At 46.5% G+C, this 12,621-nt stretch overlaps 1 protein-coding gene across 1 annotated transcript in view; it reads left to right on the top strand.

The window, feature by feature from the left end:
* Window positions 1-12,621, top strand: part of LOC138528581 (sodium-dependent proline transporter-like) — a 285,454-nt gene that overhangs the window by 182,613 nt on the left and 90,220 nt on the right. The window lies entirely within an intron of this gene.

Below are 12,621 nucleotides of genomic sequence, written 5' to 3'. Positions count from 1 at the left end.
GGCAGGTTACACAGGGGAGGGGGCAGTAGGGCTTGCAAAAAGAATAAATATACTGCTGTTGCCCTAGTTAGTTCCCAGCAGCACTCGGCAAGTAGCAATATGACCTAGAACCTATTTACCTTCATTGCTCATATGTTTCTTCTCTATTCTGGAAATAAAGTAGCAAGCAGTATTTTTTTTGTAGGAAAATGGATAATTTTAAACTGCCATTATTTTTTCAGAAACAAACTTCTAACCGAGTGTTGTGATGCAAAATTAGTACCCGGCGAGGTGGGTGTGATGGCCTCCCTTCCATCTCTCCTCGCCGGGGAATGAGATAAATGGCTGCTCCTCCTTCCCCCCCCCCATCCCACTTACCTTAAACCATTCCTGACTGGGTGCGGACGTGTTGGGTACACTTGTCCCGGGATCCTCCAGTCCCAATCTGCGGCACACCACTATGGAAAGGGAGAAAGGATTACATGAAGTCCCTTCTCTCCTTTCCGTGGTGGCCATTTTTTTATAAAACCTTTTTTCCTACATAATTTTTAATGGCCACTGGAAAGGGAGAAGGGACTACGTGTAATGCCTTCTCTCGTTGTCTTTACCTTTTTTTTTGTTTTTGTTTTTTTACTTTTTCCAATGGCTGCCATGGAAAGGAAGAACAGACTACCTTCGTCCTTCCATGGTGGTCATTTTTAAAACTTTTTTTTTTCTTGGGCTTCGCTCAGGTCTGTAACTATGGGCCCCAGGTCGTAACCTGAGTGGTAATTTCTCCCCCCCCATCCCATGCCCTCCTACTCGGGGCTTATTGCTTAACTATGTTCTAGTCTCAACGCAGCGATGTCTGTCTTGCAGAGGTGCAGCCATCCAACAATTATTGTGCTGGTTTTCACACCTCCCTCCTTACTTTGCTAGGAGTTTCTGATCTAATGTTCTGACTATAGATATGACCTCTCCTGCATCAAGTCCTCCCGCGGAGACAGCAGGGTGGCTTCCCCTCTCGGCTGATGCGCGTAGGGGGTTTGAACACATAGGGTTTCCTGGTGCATAATAGGAAGAAGGACAGGCTCTCTAGGGATAGGTTTGGGGGAGGAGGGCAAGCACTAACAGTAATAGGAAAGGTACTGGGGAACTATAGAGCAGGACTCCCCGACCGACAACAAAAAGCTGGTTATTCATATAGTATTTGGTCTACTTACGCATGGCTTAACACCAATAAGAATATAACCCCTGTAGTGTAGGTCCTTATGCACAATGAGCATTGACATTGTTGTTCAGTATAAGTTTTTAGTATTTTACTATAAAGTGTAACCCTCCCACACAAGGGTATCAAGGCATTGTACAGCTAACACATCAATATCAAATTTGCCACCCACCGGATTATACAAAATTACATCATTTGAAATAATGAACAGTAACCAGCCATATCAAGAATACCATTCAAGATTCCAGCGCATTACAGAATAAAATTAAAGATGGAAGAAAGAAAAGGCGATGGAAGAACATTCCATACCAGTCGAGCCATAGCAGAGAACGTTCAGGTGAAGGATGGAGATGGAAAGAAATTCCATACCAGTCGAGCCGCAGCAGAGAACGTTCAGGTGAAGGATGGCGATGGAAGGAAATTCCATACCAGTTGAGCCACCGCAGAGAACTTTCAGGTGAAGGATGGCGATGGAAGGAAATTCCATACCAATCGAGCCGCCACTGAGAACGTGGAGGTGAAGGATGGAGATAGAAGGAAATTCCATACCAGTCGAGCCACAGCAGAGAACGTTCAGTTGAAGAATAGAGAATGACAGAATTTGGGGATATTTTAGACGGAATATCTTGGTTTATTTTAATTTTTTTTACATTTATTTAATATTGGCATTGGGATTTCGCCAAAGCACTGAACAAAAATGGAATGGTACAAACAATTTAGAGTATTGACGGAGTAACAAAAGGTGCAGATGCAAGGCTAGGAGTCAGACAGAGGACAGAAGATGGGTTTTTAAACAAATCTGAAAGATCTGATGGTAGTAGGAGAGTGGATAGCAAGAGGCAAAGAATTCCAGTGAAAGGGGCCAATAGAAAGTGGGAGGATGCACATGGAGTCTTGGGGACATCAAGACAAGACAACAGGCCGAAAACTGAACTGGAGTGGTGAGGGAAGAGCGTGCAGGTGAAGAGAGAAGAGCGTGGAGGCAAAGAAAGAAGGAAACTTGGGAAAAGACAAAGTGCTCCAGGAGTTTCGATAGGAAGGGGAGAAGTGAAATAGGACGGAAGATGGAAGGGAGTGAGGGGTCAAGAGATGGTTGTAAGGTTGAGACGATAGTGACCTGCTTAAAGGTGGAAGGAGAATTTAAGCGTTGAGAGACATTGATAAGAGTAGTAAGATAAGGAAGAAGATGAGGGTAGTTGGAAGGAATGAGAGCGAAGGGAATGGGGTCAGTGGGGAAGCCGCTAGGGTGGCCACGGGAGTGGAAGTGTGAGGGGTCAGTGAGGGGAGAGGGACGGGTGAAGATGGGGGCAGAGGGTGAAGAGGGGGTAAGGGATGAGTTGGGAATTTGCAGCAAAGTGTCGTGCCCTTAGTAGTGAAATCATCCACTAGGTCGGATGCAGATAAGGGAGACGAGAGCAAAGGGTCAGGAGGATGTGGCGAAAGGATGTTATTAAGAAGTTGAAAAGGACAACACTGGTGCTGCAATAGAGCAAGAGTACGTGAAGAAAGGTATTGTTTTTTGGCGGACAGGAGGAGGGAGACCCTATGAAAAGTGAAAAGAGGGGAGCTGATCAAACACAGAGGGGGAATGAGACTTTTTCCATCAGTGTTATAATTTCCAAAGGGAGGGACGGAGGGACACAAGAGAAGGAGTAAGCTAAGGTAGAAGGGAGTTCTCGAGAAGGGCCGAAAGGACGCGTAGGGTAGAGAGAGTCAAGAGTGGAACGAAGGGAAGATTTAAAGGAGGCACTGCAGCGGATAGTTGTGAAATGGAGATAGTAGCAGAGAGAGGATAAGAAGGAAGGAGTATCAGAGGAGGGGGAAGGTCATGAAGCACAAAGGAACAGGAGCTAGGAGGAGGAGGAAAAGGAGGTGGAGGAGGAGGAGAGGAAATAAGGAAAGAGAATGATGGGAAGGAATGATCAGAGGAATAAACGGGACAGGATGAAACCAAGGCATCACACGGAACGGAGGAAAATATCAGATCTAGAGAAGACTCAGAAACATGGGAAGGGGAACATTGTAGAGGACAAGGATGATGGGAATTGATGAGGAGGAGAAAGGGTGAGTCGAGATGAAGGCTAAAATCACCAAGAATGAAAAAAGAGGAACTCGAAGGAAGAATGGAGGAGAGAAGATAAAGGTTGTAGGTGGGCAAAGAGGGCGGTAGATGGCAAAGGAAAGGTGAAAAAGGCATGGAAAAGGACAGAGGTGATATTTAAAAGTAGAGAAGGTAGGGGAAGAAGGGCGTGGGGTCCGGGAAGAGTGGGCCAAGATACCAACAGCCACCTCCCTTGCTAGTAAGGACGAGGAGTGTGGAAGGAATTTGAGTTTCTTGTGGTTCTCGGGCTCCCAGATATCTACAGGTTATTCTCCAGGCAAGGGATTGCCCATTGCCACATCCTTGAATATTATGCAGCTGATCTTTGAAAAGGAAGGTGCATGTGACTCGGTGGCCACTGAAGTGATATTGATGAAATGGCATCATCTTTCCACTGGCCTGTAACCTGCCAGACTGCTCAATGTTAAAGCATCCTTTAAAGGAGAAAAGTCGAATAGGGAAGACCCATCTGAATAGCATTATATCCATAAAACTGACCTAAAACCAAGGCTTAGACAACCCTTCAGAGGTCTGATGGAGAGGTAAGTGGTTTGATGGCCTCTTTTTGTTTACGTTGAAGGGAATGTGAATTTCTTTGGCAGTTACTTGTGAGGGATTTTGACAAGGTTTAGCAGATGTGCTCACCCAAAGATAGTCCCTGGTGTAGCCAATAGTTATCATTGTTTTTTTCTCTAAGCAAGAACACACTGGGTGTTTGCAGACTTTAAAATGTCTGTAATATTACTTAGGCTTTTGCACCTAAGCACCCTATGATCCCCTACTCTCTCAAATGACCTAGACTACGGTCCCCGAGGGCGCTCAACCCACAAGTGCTTTGAAGTCATACCAATGTTATATAGAGCGCTATATAAGTGCCAAATAACATAACATAACCAAACTGTGCTCTGAGGATCTTGCAAGGACTAGAATACTGTGCCACCTAGCTAAACAGCTGGGGGGGAGGAGGGGCTTGCTCAACCCATGAATCCCTGCAATTGATTAGGCCTTCAGTTGTACACTAGGTAACCATGCCATGAGAAATGAGACCAGCTCAGTATTCTTTTACACACACTATACCTTGTGCTGGTGATCTCCCTAAGGGATCACATGTGCCTATCACTTGGACTTGTTCCAGCACTAAGATTGTGCTCTCCCTAAGGGATCAACCGTGCCTATAACTACGACTTGTTGCATTTAGTCTTAAGTCCAACTTCAGAGGGTTTTCTGATGTGTGCCTGAAGAATAAAGATACAGAAGGAGGCAGTGTCTTTTCATAGAACATCCTTTGATCCACCAATCAAACGATGGGGTGTGAAGGTGGAGCTTTCCATGCCTCCTCCTTCCCGAGGCACTCCTTGGCAGAGCGATTCCGGCCAGAAGAAGTCAGTCATCACTCATACCAGGGGCCTGCAACCTTTGGCTCTCCAGATGTTTTGGACTACGAATACCATGATCTCTCCTCATTGACAATACTGGCTGGGGTTGATGGGAGTCGTAGTCCAAAACCCCTGCCTCGTACCATCCTAAACCTCAGAGACTGACAAGGCAACTGCCTGCAGGACTGCCAACCCTCCTGACAAGGACAGTCCTTTGCCCTCCTTGACAGCCCCTTCATCAAGGTCCTCCGCTAGTTGAGCCCCTACGTCGGAGATGGCACTCAACGTGCAGCGCAGGTTACGTTAAGGTTTTACCCTGTCTCCGAAGGCCCAGTGGTGGCTCACCTCCAGACTTCATCTTTCTCAGCGTACCAGTGTGTATTCTGATCACTGCCTCATATGTACATGTTCTCTTCACCGCTATTCCATACTTCAAAGCCTATTTCCTAAAGCAGGACCTTAAAGTGGATCTGCATTTTGCAAAAAGAACTTGGAAATCGGTTTAATCCAGGTCTGCGCAAAATATTGTTTCTGTACAATTCTTTTTATCTTTTCATTTAAACATAAAGACTCTTGCACATTGTTAATTCTCGGAGGATAGCTCAGGGGCAACGCGCTCGCCTTGGAAGCAAGATGCTGTGGAGCAACACAGATCCCCGGGTCCGCGCTTAGAAACCTACGGGTATTTAACGAGTTATAAATAAACCATTACAATTAAAACAATAACTGGCTTTATACTGAGCAAAAATAAAAAAACTGTAGCTCTTTTTCGTGAGGGAAGGTTAGGTTTAATTGAACAGAATTTCACATTCAATCATTCAAAAACCTAGTGCATGCATAATGTTGCATTTATTTCAAGACAGGCATACACATATTGTGTTTGTGCCTGCTTTAAGTAACGTGGCCACTTATTTTGGTTCTGTTAATCCCGTCGGAACGTATCGCGAAAATAGCAACCATTTAATTCAAGAGAGTATAATCCAGCCCCCGATTCACAATTCGCTTTCCTTAGTTAAAATCACAATAGATCGAAATCATGTGTCTGGTTCTCAGCGTCAAATGGTATTAAATAAATATATCGATAGGTGTATATGTCGGATACATTTTGTATCTGGATTCCTAGAGCTTAAATGGGATGTTCGAATGCATCCAAAGCTTTCTAAATAACAAAACATAACAATATGGCCATCTGGTCCAATATATTTTCAGATTCCCCACTCCCCTTTAGATGTGCCACTATCAACCAGGCCTGGAAATAGGTGGGGACAAGACGGAACGGAGCTCTGCTGCGTCCCCATGCCCAGGCCTCGCCCAGGAAACTCCCAGGTTGTCCTCAAGCAGAGTTCGTGCTTCAGAAGACCAGGCGTGGGAGAATGACGGCAGCCTCGCATACTGTTTAGCAGCTGTCCAAATTGGTATAGATGTATGAATTTGCAGGCATCTCTTTGCTAGGATTAGTAGTGTGACTAATGAAAAAGGGCAGAGTCCAACTTCCACTACTCGCTCTAAAGGGTTTATTTCTAAATCACGATCAGACTTAATTTAAATTTGAAATTGTGGGCATTCTTATGTTCCAATAATGCCCTTTTTATGGACAAAAAGATATCGGGTCATGTGACCTGGCCTGGGGCATTGCTCCCTCTTCCCCACAGCCCCACAGCCCCTCATCCCCAAGGAGGAGATGGTCTCCTCCTCCCCCAGTAAATGTTTGCATTTCCAGCACCGTACTCCACAATTAAATGTTAAAGAGCGATTGAGGAGTCTCTGACTCTGGAGGATCTCGCAAGCTTCGTCTTCACTGCTAGAGAGTCTTGTCCTCCTTCATGTGTGCACGGTTCAAAACAACAAACTAAAAATCAGGCCAAAAATATTGGTCGCAGGTCTTGTGGCTTCTTATGGGGGTGTATGGCGTGCAGAGTATTACAGGAATCTGCGTTATGTTTCTATTGGTCGCAGGTCTTGTGGCTTCTTATGGGGGTGTTAAGACGGATTTCTGAACTCTGTCCTGGTGGCGCAGAAGTTCAGAAGGCCAACCTAATTACTTGGAACAGGGTAACCTCTGGACGAGCCAGACCAATCAAGGTAGCGATCGCGGCGGTCAAGACTAGGTCTCAAGAGGGGTGAGGGTGACTGAAAGCCCGCAATGAGCACACAAAGCAAGAGCGCTTACAAACTACTCCAAACAGTTGTTATATCAAAAATATATACACATTTATTTTAAGGCCTTTAAAACAATGACCGTAGCGAGAAAATCACAATATCACAATATTAAACCAACACATACCATATCAACACAATATATATACAAATACAACAGTCGCTAGCGTTATAAGCACGAAATGTGTAGTCCACCTGAAAGGGAAGGAAAACAGGCAGTGCGATAACGCTTTAGACTCAGTTCGCCTTCAGAGGCACCTAACTAGATGGAAGTCCGAGCCCTGCGAAGAGTGGAGCCTTGTGCTCAAAGTACCTGCCACGCCGGTGCCAACGGGCAAAAGGGGAAGCTCTTTGGAGGAAGTCAGGCAGTTCGGGTTAGTGCACAGCAGAAGAACAGGTTCCGCAACTCAAGCGCAGCCTCCACAGCGAGCAGAAGCAGAGCGCGAGTACGGACAAAAGGGTGCTGTTTTTACACAGCGGGGAAAAGCAATGGGCGACTGCAGGAGGGCGACCAGATCCTAGCTAAACTACTCACCGGTCCCCGAAGCTAGCAGACCCAGGCTTCTCCACGTTAGTTTCAGCAGCTGGCAGGTTCAGAAGAGCAGGGAACGCCTCGTAGTCGTGTAGAGCAAAAAGACGTCCCAATCGACGAAACCAGCACAGTTTGTTGCCGCAGCAGGACAACGGAGCGGCCGTGTGTATTCGAGCCAAATGTACACTCCTCCCTTCAGACTTGGGAACGCCAAGTGTACGAAGCGTGGGAGAGTGACCAGGACTCGAAATACAACACAACCTGGCGGCGGTTACAGAGCAGGATTCCCTTGTAAGATGGTCAGTCAACTGGATGTCCCAGAGACACTTCCGAAGGCTTACTTGGCAGGAGTTGATGAAGTCGCAGGGAATAGCTGTTCCTGCTATTCCAAAGGTCGAAGCACCAGTACAGGCCTTCTGGTTCGATCAAAGGAGGAAAGGGTTTCACAGGACGACAGCAGTGCAAAGGAGGATTCCTTCAGCGGGTCACCAGCGATTCCTCGGTCCAGCCTCTTGGTTGCAGGATACTTGGCTCCTGTATTCCTTCGTTCGTGAGAACTCAGGAGATCGACATGGTAGTGGTGTTTCCAGCTCCCTCTTATCCACGGTTCCCTTCGCGCCAAAACGGAGGGGAGCCAATGGGAGATCCGCTCATCAACACACATACCATACGCGGACCAATCACGGACCACGGTGGTCCCAGGCATTCACACTACCCTAGACTCTCTGGCACCCAGGATGTGTATTGGGACCAGACATCCCAGCCCACACCCTGGAGGCACACAAACGACATGTAGAAGCCCGCGAAAGCAACCACGTTTCGCGGGAAAGTACATGCCCAAATAAGGAAGGCCCCGGGTCGCTCGACCTGGGGAAGGTGAAGGGAGCAAGACGGTCAGTGGACAAGACAAAGGAGCCTCGTGGTCTGGCCATTTTGGGAGCCAGGCCACCATTTTGGGTTCAGGGCGAAAAACGTGCTCAGAACGCCAAAAGGAGCTCAAAATAAACAAAACGATCGCTGCCACCATTCGAGTCCCTGAATGACTTGCACCGATCAAATACCATCCTAAAAGAGTATCTAGGGTCTGTAGAAGGCTAGAGACCCAAGAGAGCTATAACTTAGCTTACAGTGCCCTCTTGTGTCATGTTGCACTAAAGCCGCAACATGATAAAAGAAACTATGGGAAACAGCGTTCCCCGGTACTGACTGTCTTAAGGGCATGTCAGTTTTCCCATAAGAAAAGGAGCGAAAGCCCAGAGGAGTGCGGCAGAAGGCTGCACTTCTCTGGCAAAGTCAAGAACAAGGTGAAAAACAACAGCAAAAAGTTTAGGGGTTGCCACATGGAAGGAAAATTACCTACAGTTACGAAATCTTTCCTAACAGGGGGTGTATGGCGTGCAGAGTATTACAGGAATCTGCGTTCTGTTTCTGAAATTTTACCTCATCCCAGGGTAGTGACCCTAGAGCAGAGGTCTGCAACCTGCGGCTCTCCAGATATTTCGGACTATGACATCCATGACCCCTCACAACTGATTATGTAAGCCTGGGCTGATGGGCTTTGTAGTCCAAAACATGTGGAGAGCCTCAGGTGGCATATCTTGGCCCTAGAGCAAGGGCATATGCTACAAACTGTATACGCTGACATCTGCATAGTCCTACACCACCAGTCTGCAGCCTGCGGCTCTCCAGATGTTTTGGACTAAATTCCATACGTCTGATGGGAGTTTAGTTAAAGCACAACAGAAAAGGCAACAGCTGGAAGGTTTAGAATTAATCTTAACCTCTGGCAATTGCTATGGGCAACCCTCCAGACCATTGTATAGATGTTGCCGGGGCTCTCTAGCAGTCACCCCAATTATCAGCAGAGAACACTTGGGAACATGTCAAAGACTTCCTGCCACAAGAACGGAAGACTCTGCTATGGAGTAAAGTTACTGTCTTTTATTGGCAAACAAAATGACAGGGATCACACCAGAAAAACAAGTTTTCTCCAGAGCTCTCAGCTTCTAAGCATGTGCCACCCGGTTTTAACCTGGTGTGATGTCACAAATCCAGGTTCCATCCCGGAAACCTATCGGACATTCACATTGGTCAGTTTGGATGAGCTACATATAGGAGCTATAGGGATTTGTTCTACCGCTGGATAGCCATATTTGGTGGCTCCCCCTGGGACCACCTCTGCTGGTGTTAATCTAAAATGTTGCAGGGTCGCAGAGAAACCATTGGCCCTTGCAACAAATTATATCCCCAAATGAAAGGGGACTCTGGTTTGGGCAGAATGCGTCCTCTCAGCCCTGGGACCCTGGACGGTTACCAGACCGTGTGTACCTTTTCAAGGTGATGAGAATGAACATAGAGGTGCAATGTGTTCTCTAATGTTGCCATGTCTGATCACCTAGGTTGGGAGAGTGCATTCAGTTGGCAGTTGGTGGGCAACAATTGTAACTTTTGCTCTCTGGTTCGATGGGAACAGTCCTCTTTGTCTCCCTCGGTTGAATGGGCATTGTCCTGTTCGGCTGGGTCATGTGTGTTGTGACCACGAAATGAAACGATCTTGCTTGCAGTTATGAGGATTTTAGCCTGATTTTCTGCAGGTGGCACATTGTCTTGGTAACTGCAACTATCCTGTCTCCACTAGTCCTTGGCCTGGGGGCCTTGTTTCTGGTTGCCTCTGGCTGCAGTGATCATGTTAGCCCTTGCACATACCCAAAACATGCCTCTCCTTTGTTTGCCTCATAGGCCTAAAGCTTACATATTGTTCCCTGCGGCTTCTCCATGATAGTGGCCGTCAAGCATGTTCAAGCTAAATATATGAATATTCAGCTTATTATGATATATTTGTATCGCGCTCGTACACAAGTGTTATTACACAAGCTTAGAAATCTGTGTGTGTGTCCGTCCTCTACCTCTGTGGGTCATAAGCTTGTGCCCTGTGCCTATATACAAAAAACTAGTGCATGTTTGTGTAACTTCATGAATGGATGAATATGTACTTCATGTATCCATGTGACTACGTCGTGATGTCAGTGACGACGTCATTGATTTTTGGTTTTACAGTTAGACGACTTGATTGATCTATGTCATTTCCATATCGTCCAAATCATCGATTGGGTATGGTCTGAATGGCTTTCTGAGAGAGTAACACTTCTCACACCTGCGATATATTTAGGATTGTGGTGATGAACCTAAGAGTGTGGTGCATCTGTCGTTTCTCTGCCTTCGTGTTGAGAGCGGTGTGGGGAGTATGAGGGTGATATTTGCCCCCCCCGTCTACACCATCGTTATTCGCCTTCCAAGCCAATACAGAAGGGGAAAGACTATATGCTAATTGTTTTTTCAATTAATTTTAATGAATCCGCATAGCGCTGCATTGGTGTTATTCAGTAAAATATTGATTTGTATTGATCATAACCGGTACAGTAGCCAGTAGTGGCATAGATGTACACCAACACATTTTCATAACGGTTTCAGCGCAGCACAATCTAGAAAACCTGTCGGAGTGTTGTATTCCATGTAGAAGGGTCAATGTTATGGACATCAGTTCAGACCACCATGATTAGGATAGAGGGATCACCCCAGGGTGTCCCTCTCTGTTCTACCATTATTGTGTGGATCACGGTTTACTTTGCATATAGGTTGCTGACATCCGTTTATGTGCTTACCGCCTGAGACATCATAAATCAGCAATACAGTAAATCATACACCCTTGCCAAAGTTGTGGGTTTTACGTGATTATGCTACTGATTGACTCAAGTGAAAGGTTGGGGGCCTCATGTGCTCCTGTTGGCCCATTTACACCACATACTGTTAAGTAACTGACCTCCCTTACCTGCACCGACCTCTTCCCACACTGCTTCCTTGCCCTCTACGATAAACTGGTCAGCCCCATTCCTCCAATTAAAAAAATAAGTTGCTGTTGGACCCCATCAACGCTGCTAACTACCGGCCTGCTGTCTCACCTTTTGCTTATCAGTCCAAAATGTGAATGGATGTGGTGTTCAGCTACATCACAAATTACCTGGAAACGCTTGGATTCAGCGACCCTCCACTCCCGCTTTCTGGGTTTGTCACCACTCCACTATGCTTACCCGTGTCTCTAACTTCTTTCTATGGCCTTCTACTCCCACCTGTACTCTAGCATTCTCCTCCTTGAGCTCTCTGCACCCTTTGGTGTTATTCACCACTCTCCTCTCCTAGCTCCTCTCCCTGGCTTTGGCATCCAGGGCACTGCCCTTGCTTGGATTGTCCCAAAATTAGCTCCTGTTTCCATTACATGGATCGCTGAAATGTCCTCTGCAACTCCTCTACCTGCCAGAGTCCCTCAAAGGTCTCTGCTCAGTGCACTCCTATTCACTCGCAATTCCTTTCTTGGCAAGCTCCTCCACCTGCTTTGGGTTCTCATGGCCTCCATTTGCTGATTAGTCAAATCTGTCTTCCGCTCCTTTACCTCAGAACGATCTTTCTATGTCACGACTGTCTGATAGCCCTGTCTCGCCCAATGCAGGTCAACTCCCGATCCTTAACTCTTCCAAAACTAGGGGTGTCTCTACCTCTGGTTTCCAAGGCTTCATCCATCCGGTATTCCACCCCCCTCAGAATCCACCCAACAGCAGTTGCTTGCCTGTCGAAAGCTTCAACAAATCATATATGTTTTACTATGGTTGCTGGTTTAACCTCTTCAAAATCTGCTAAGTCTACCCTTTTCTTAAATTCACTCCACTTAAACTCTTATCTCAAGCCTATCCCTGACCAGGCTAGACCACTGCTCTGGTCTCCTTGAGGGACTGACTACTTCTTTAATGGACTTTATAAGATACTTATTTTGCTCCTCTGACTCTTTTCAATTTCCCTCTTTTCAATTTCCCTCCCAATCCTTGCACACCTCTGTGCACTTCCTCATGGTGCGATGATTGCCCATGCGCAATCGCTCTCCTTGCGTTCCTCCTCCTGTAATGTAAAGTAAAATGGTCTTTCATAGCACATATCAAAGCTGTGTACAGTTTAAGCATCCTCGTTGCATGCATCTTTGCAAGAAACGTCGATGGGTAGAGGTTGTTGTTGGGCTACAGGGGGCGATAAGAGTGTTGATGAGTGCAGTTGAAAGTGGCAGTCCAGGGACAATGCTGCTATTGTTTTATGTGGTTTGGGGTGGGTACTTGGGTTTGTGTTTTAGCCTGTAGAGAGAGCCCATGACTAGATACATCGCCGTTCTGAGCGACACAGTTAGCCCCTAACCGGGGTGGTTTCTGTGTGCCAGCGCTAAAGATGT

Source organism: Ambystoma mexicanum, chromosome 7q (genome assembly GCF_040938575.1).
Source record: "Ambystoma mexicanum isolate Mex_15411 chromosome 7q, UKY_AmexF1_1, whole genome shotgun sequence".
Lineage (NCBI taxonomy): Eukaryota > Metazoa > Chordata > Amphibia > Caudata > Ambystomatidae > Ambystoma > Ambystoma mexicanum.
Note: the sequence above shows the minus strand (reverse complement) of the source record. Positions and strands in the feature narration are given on the sequence as shown.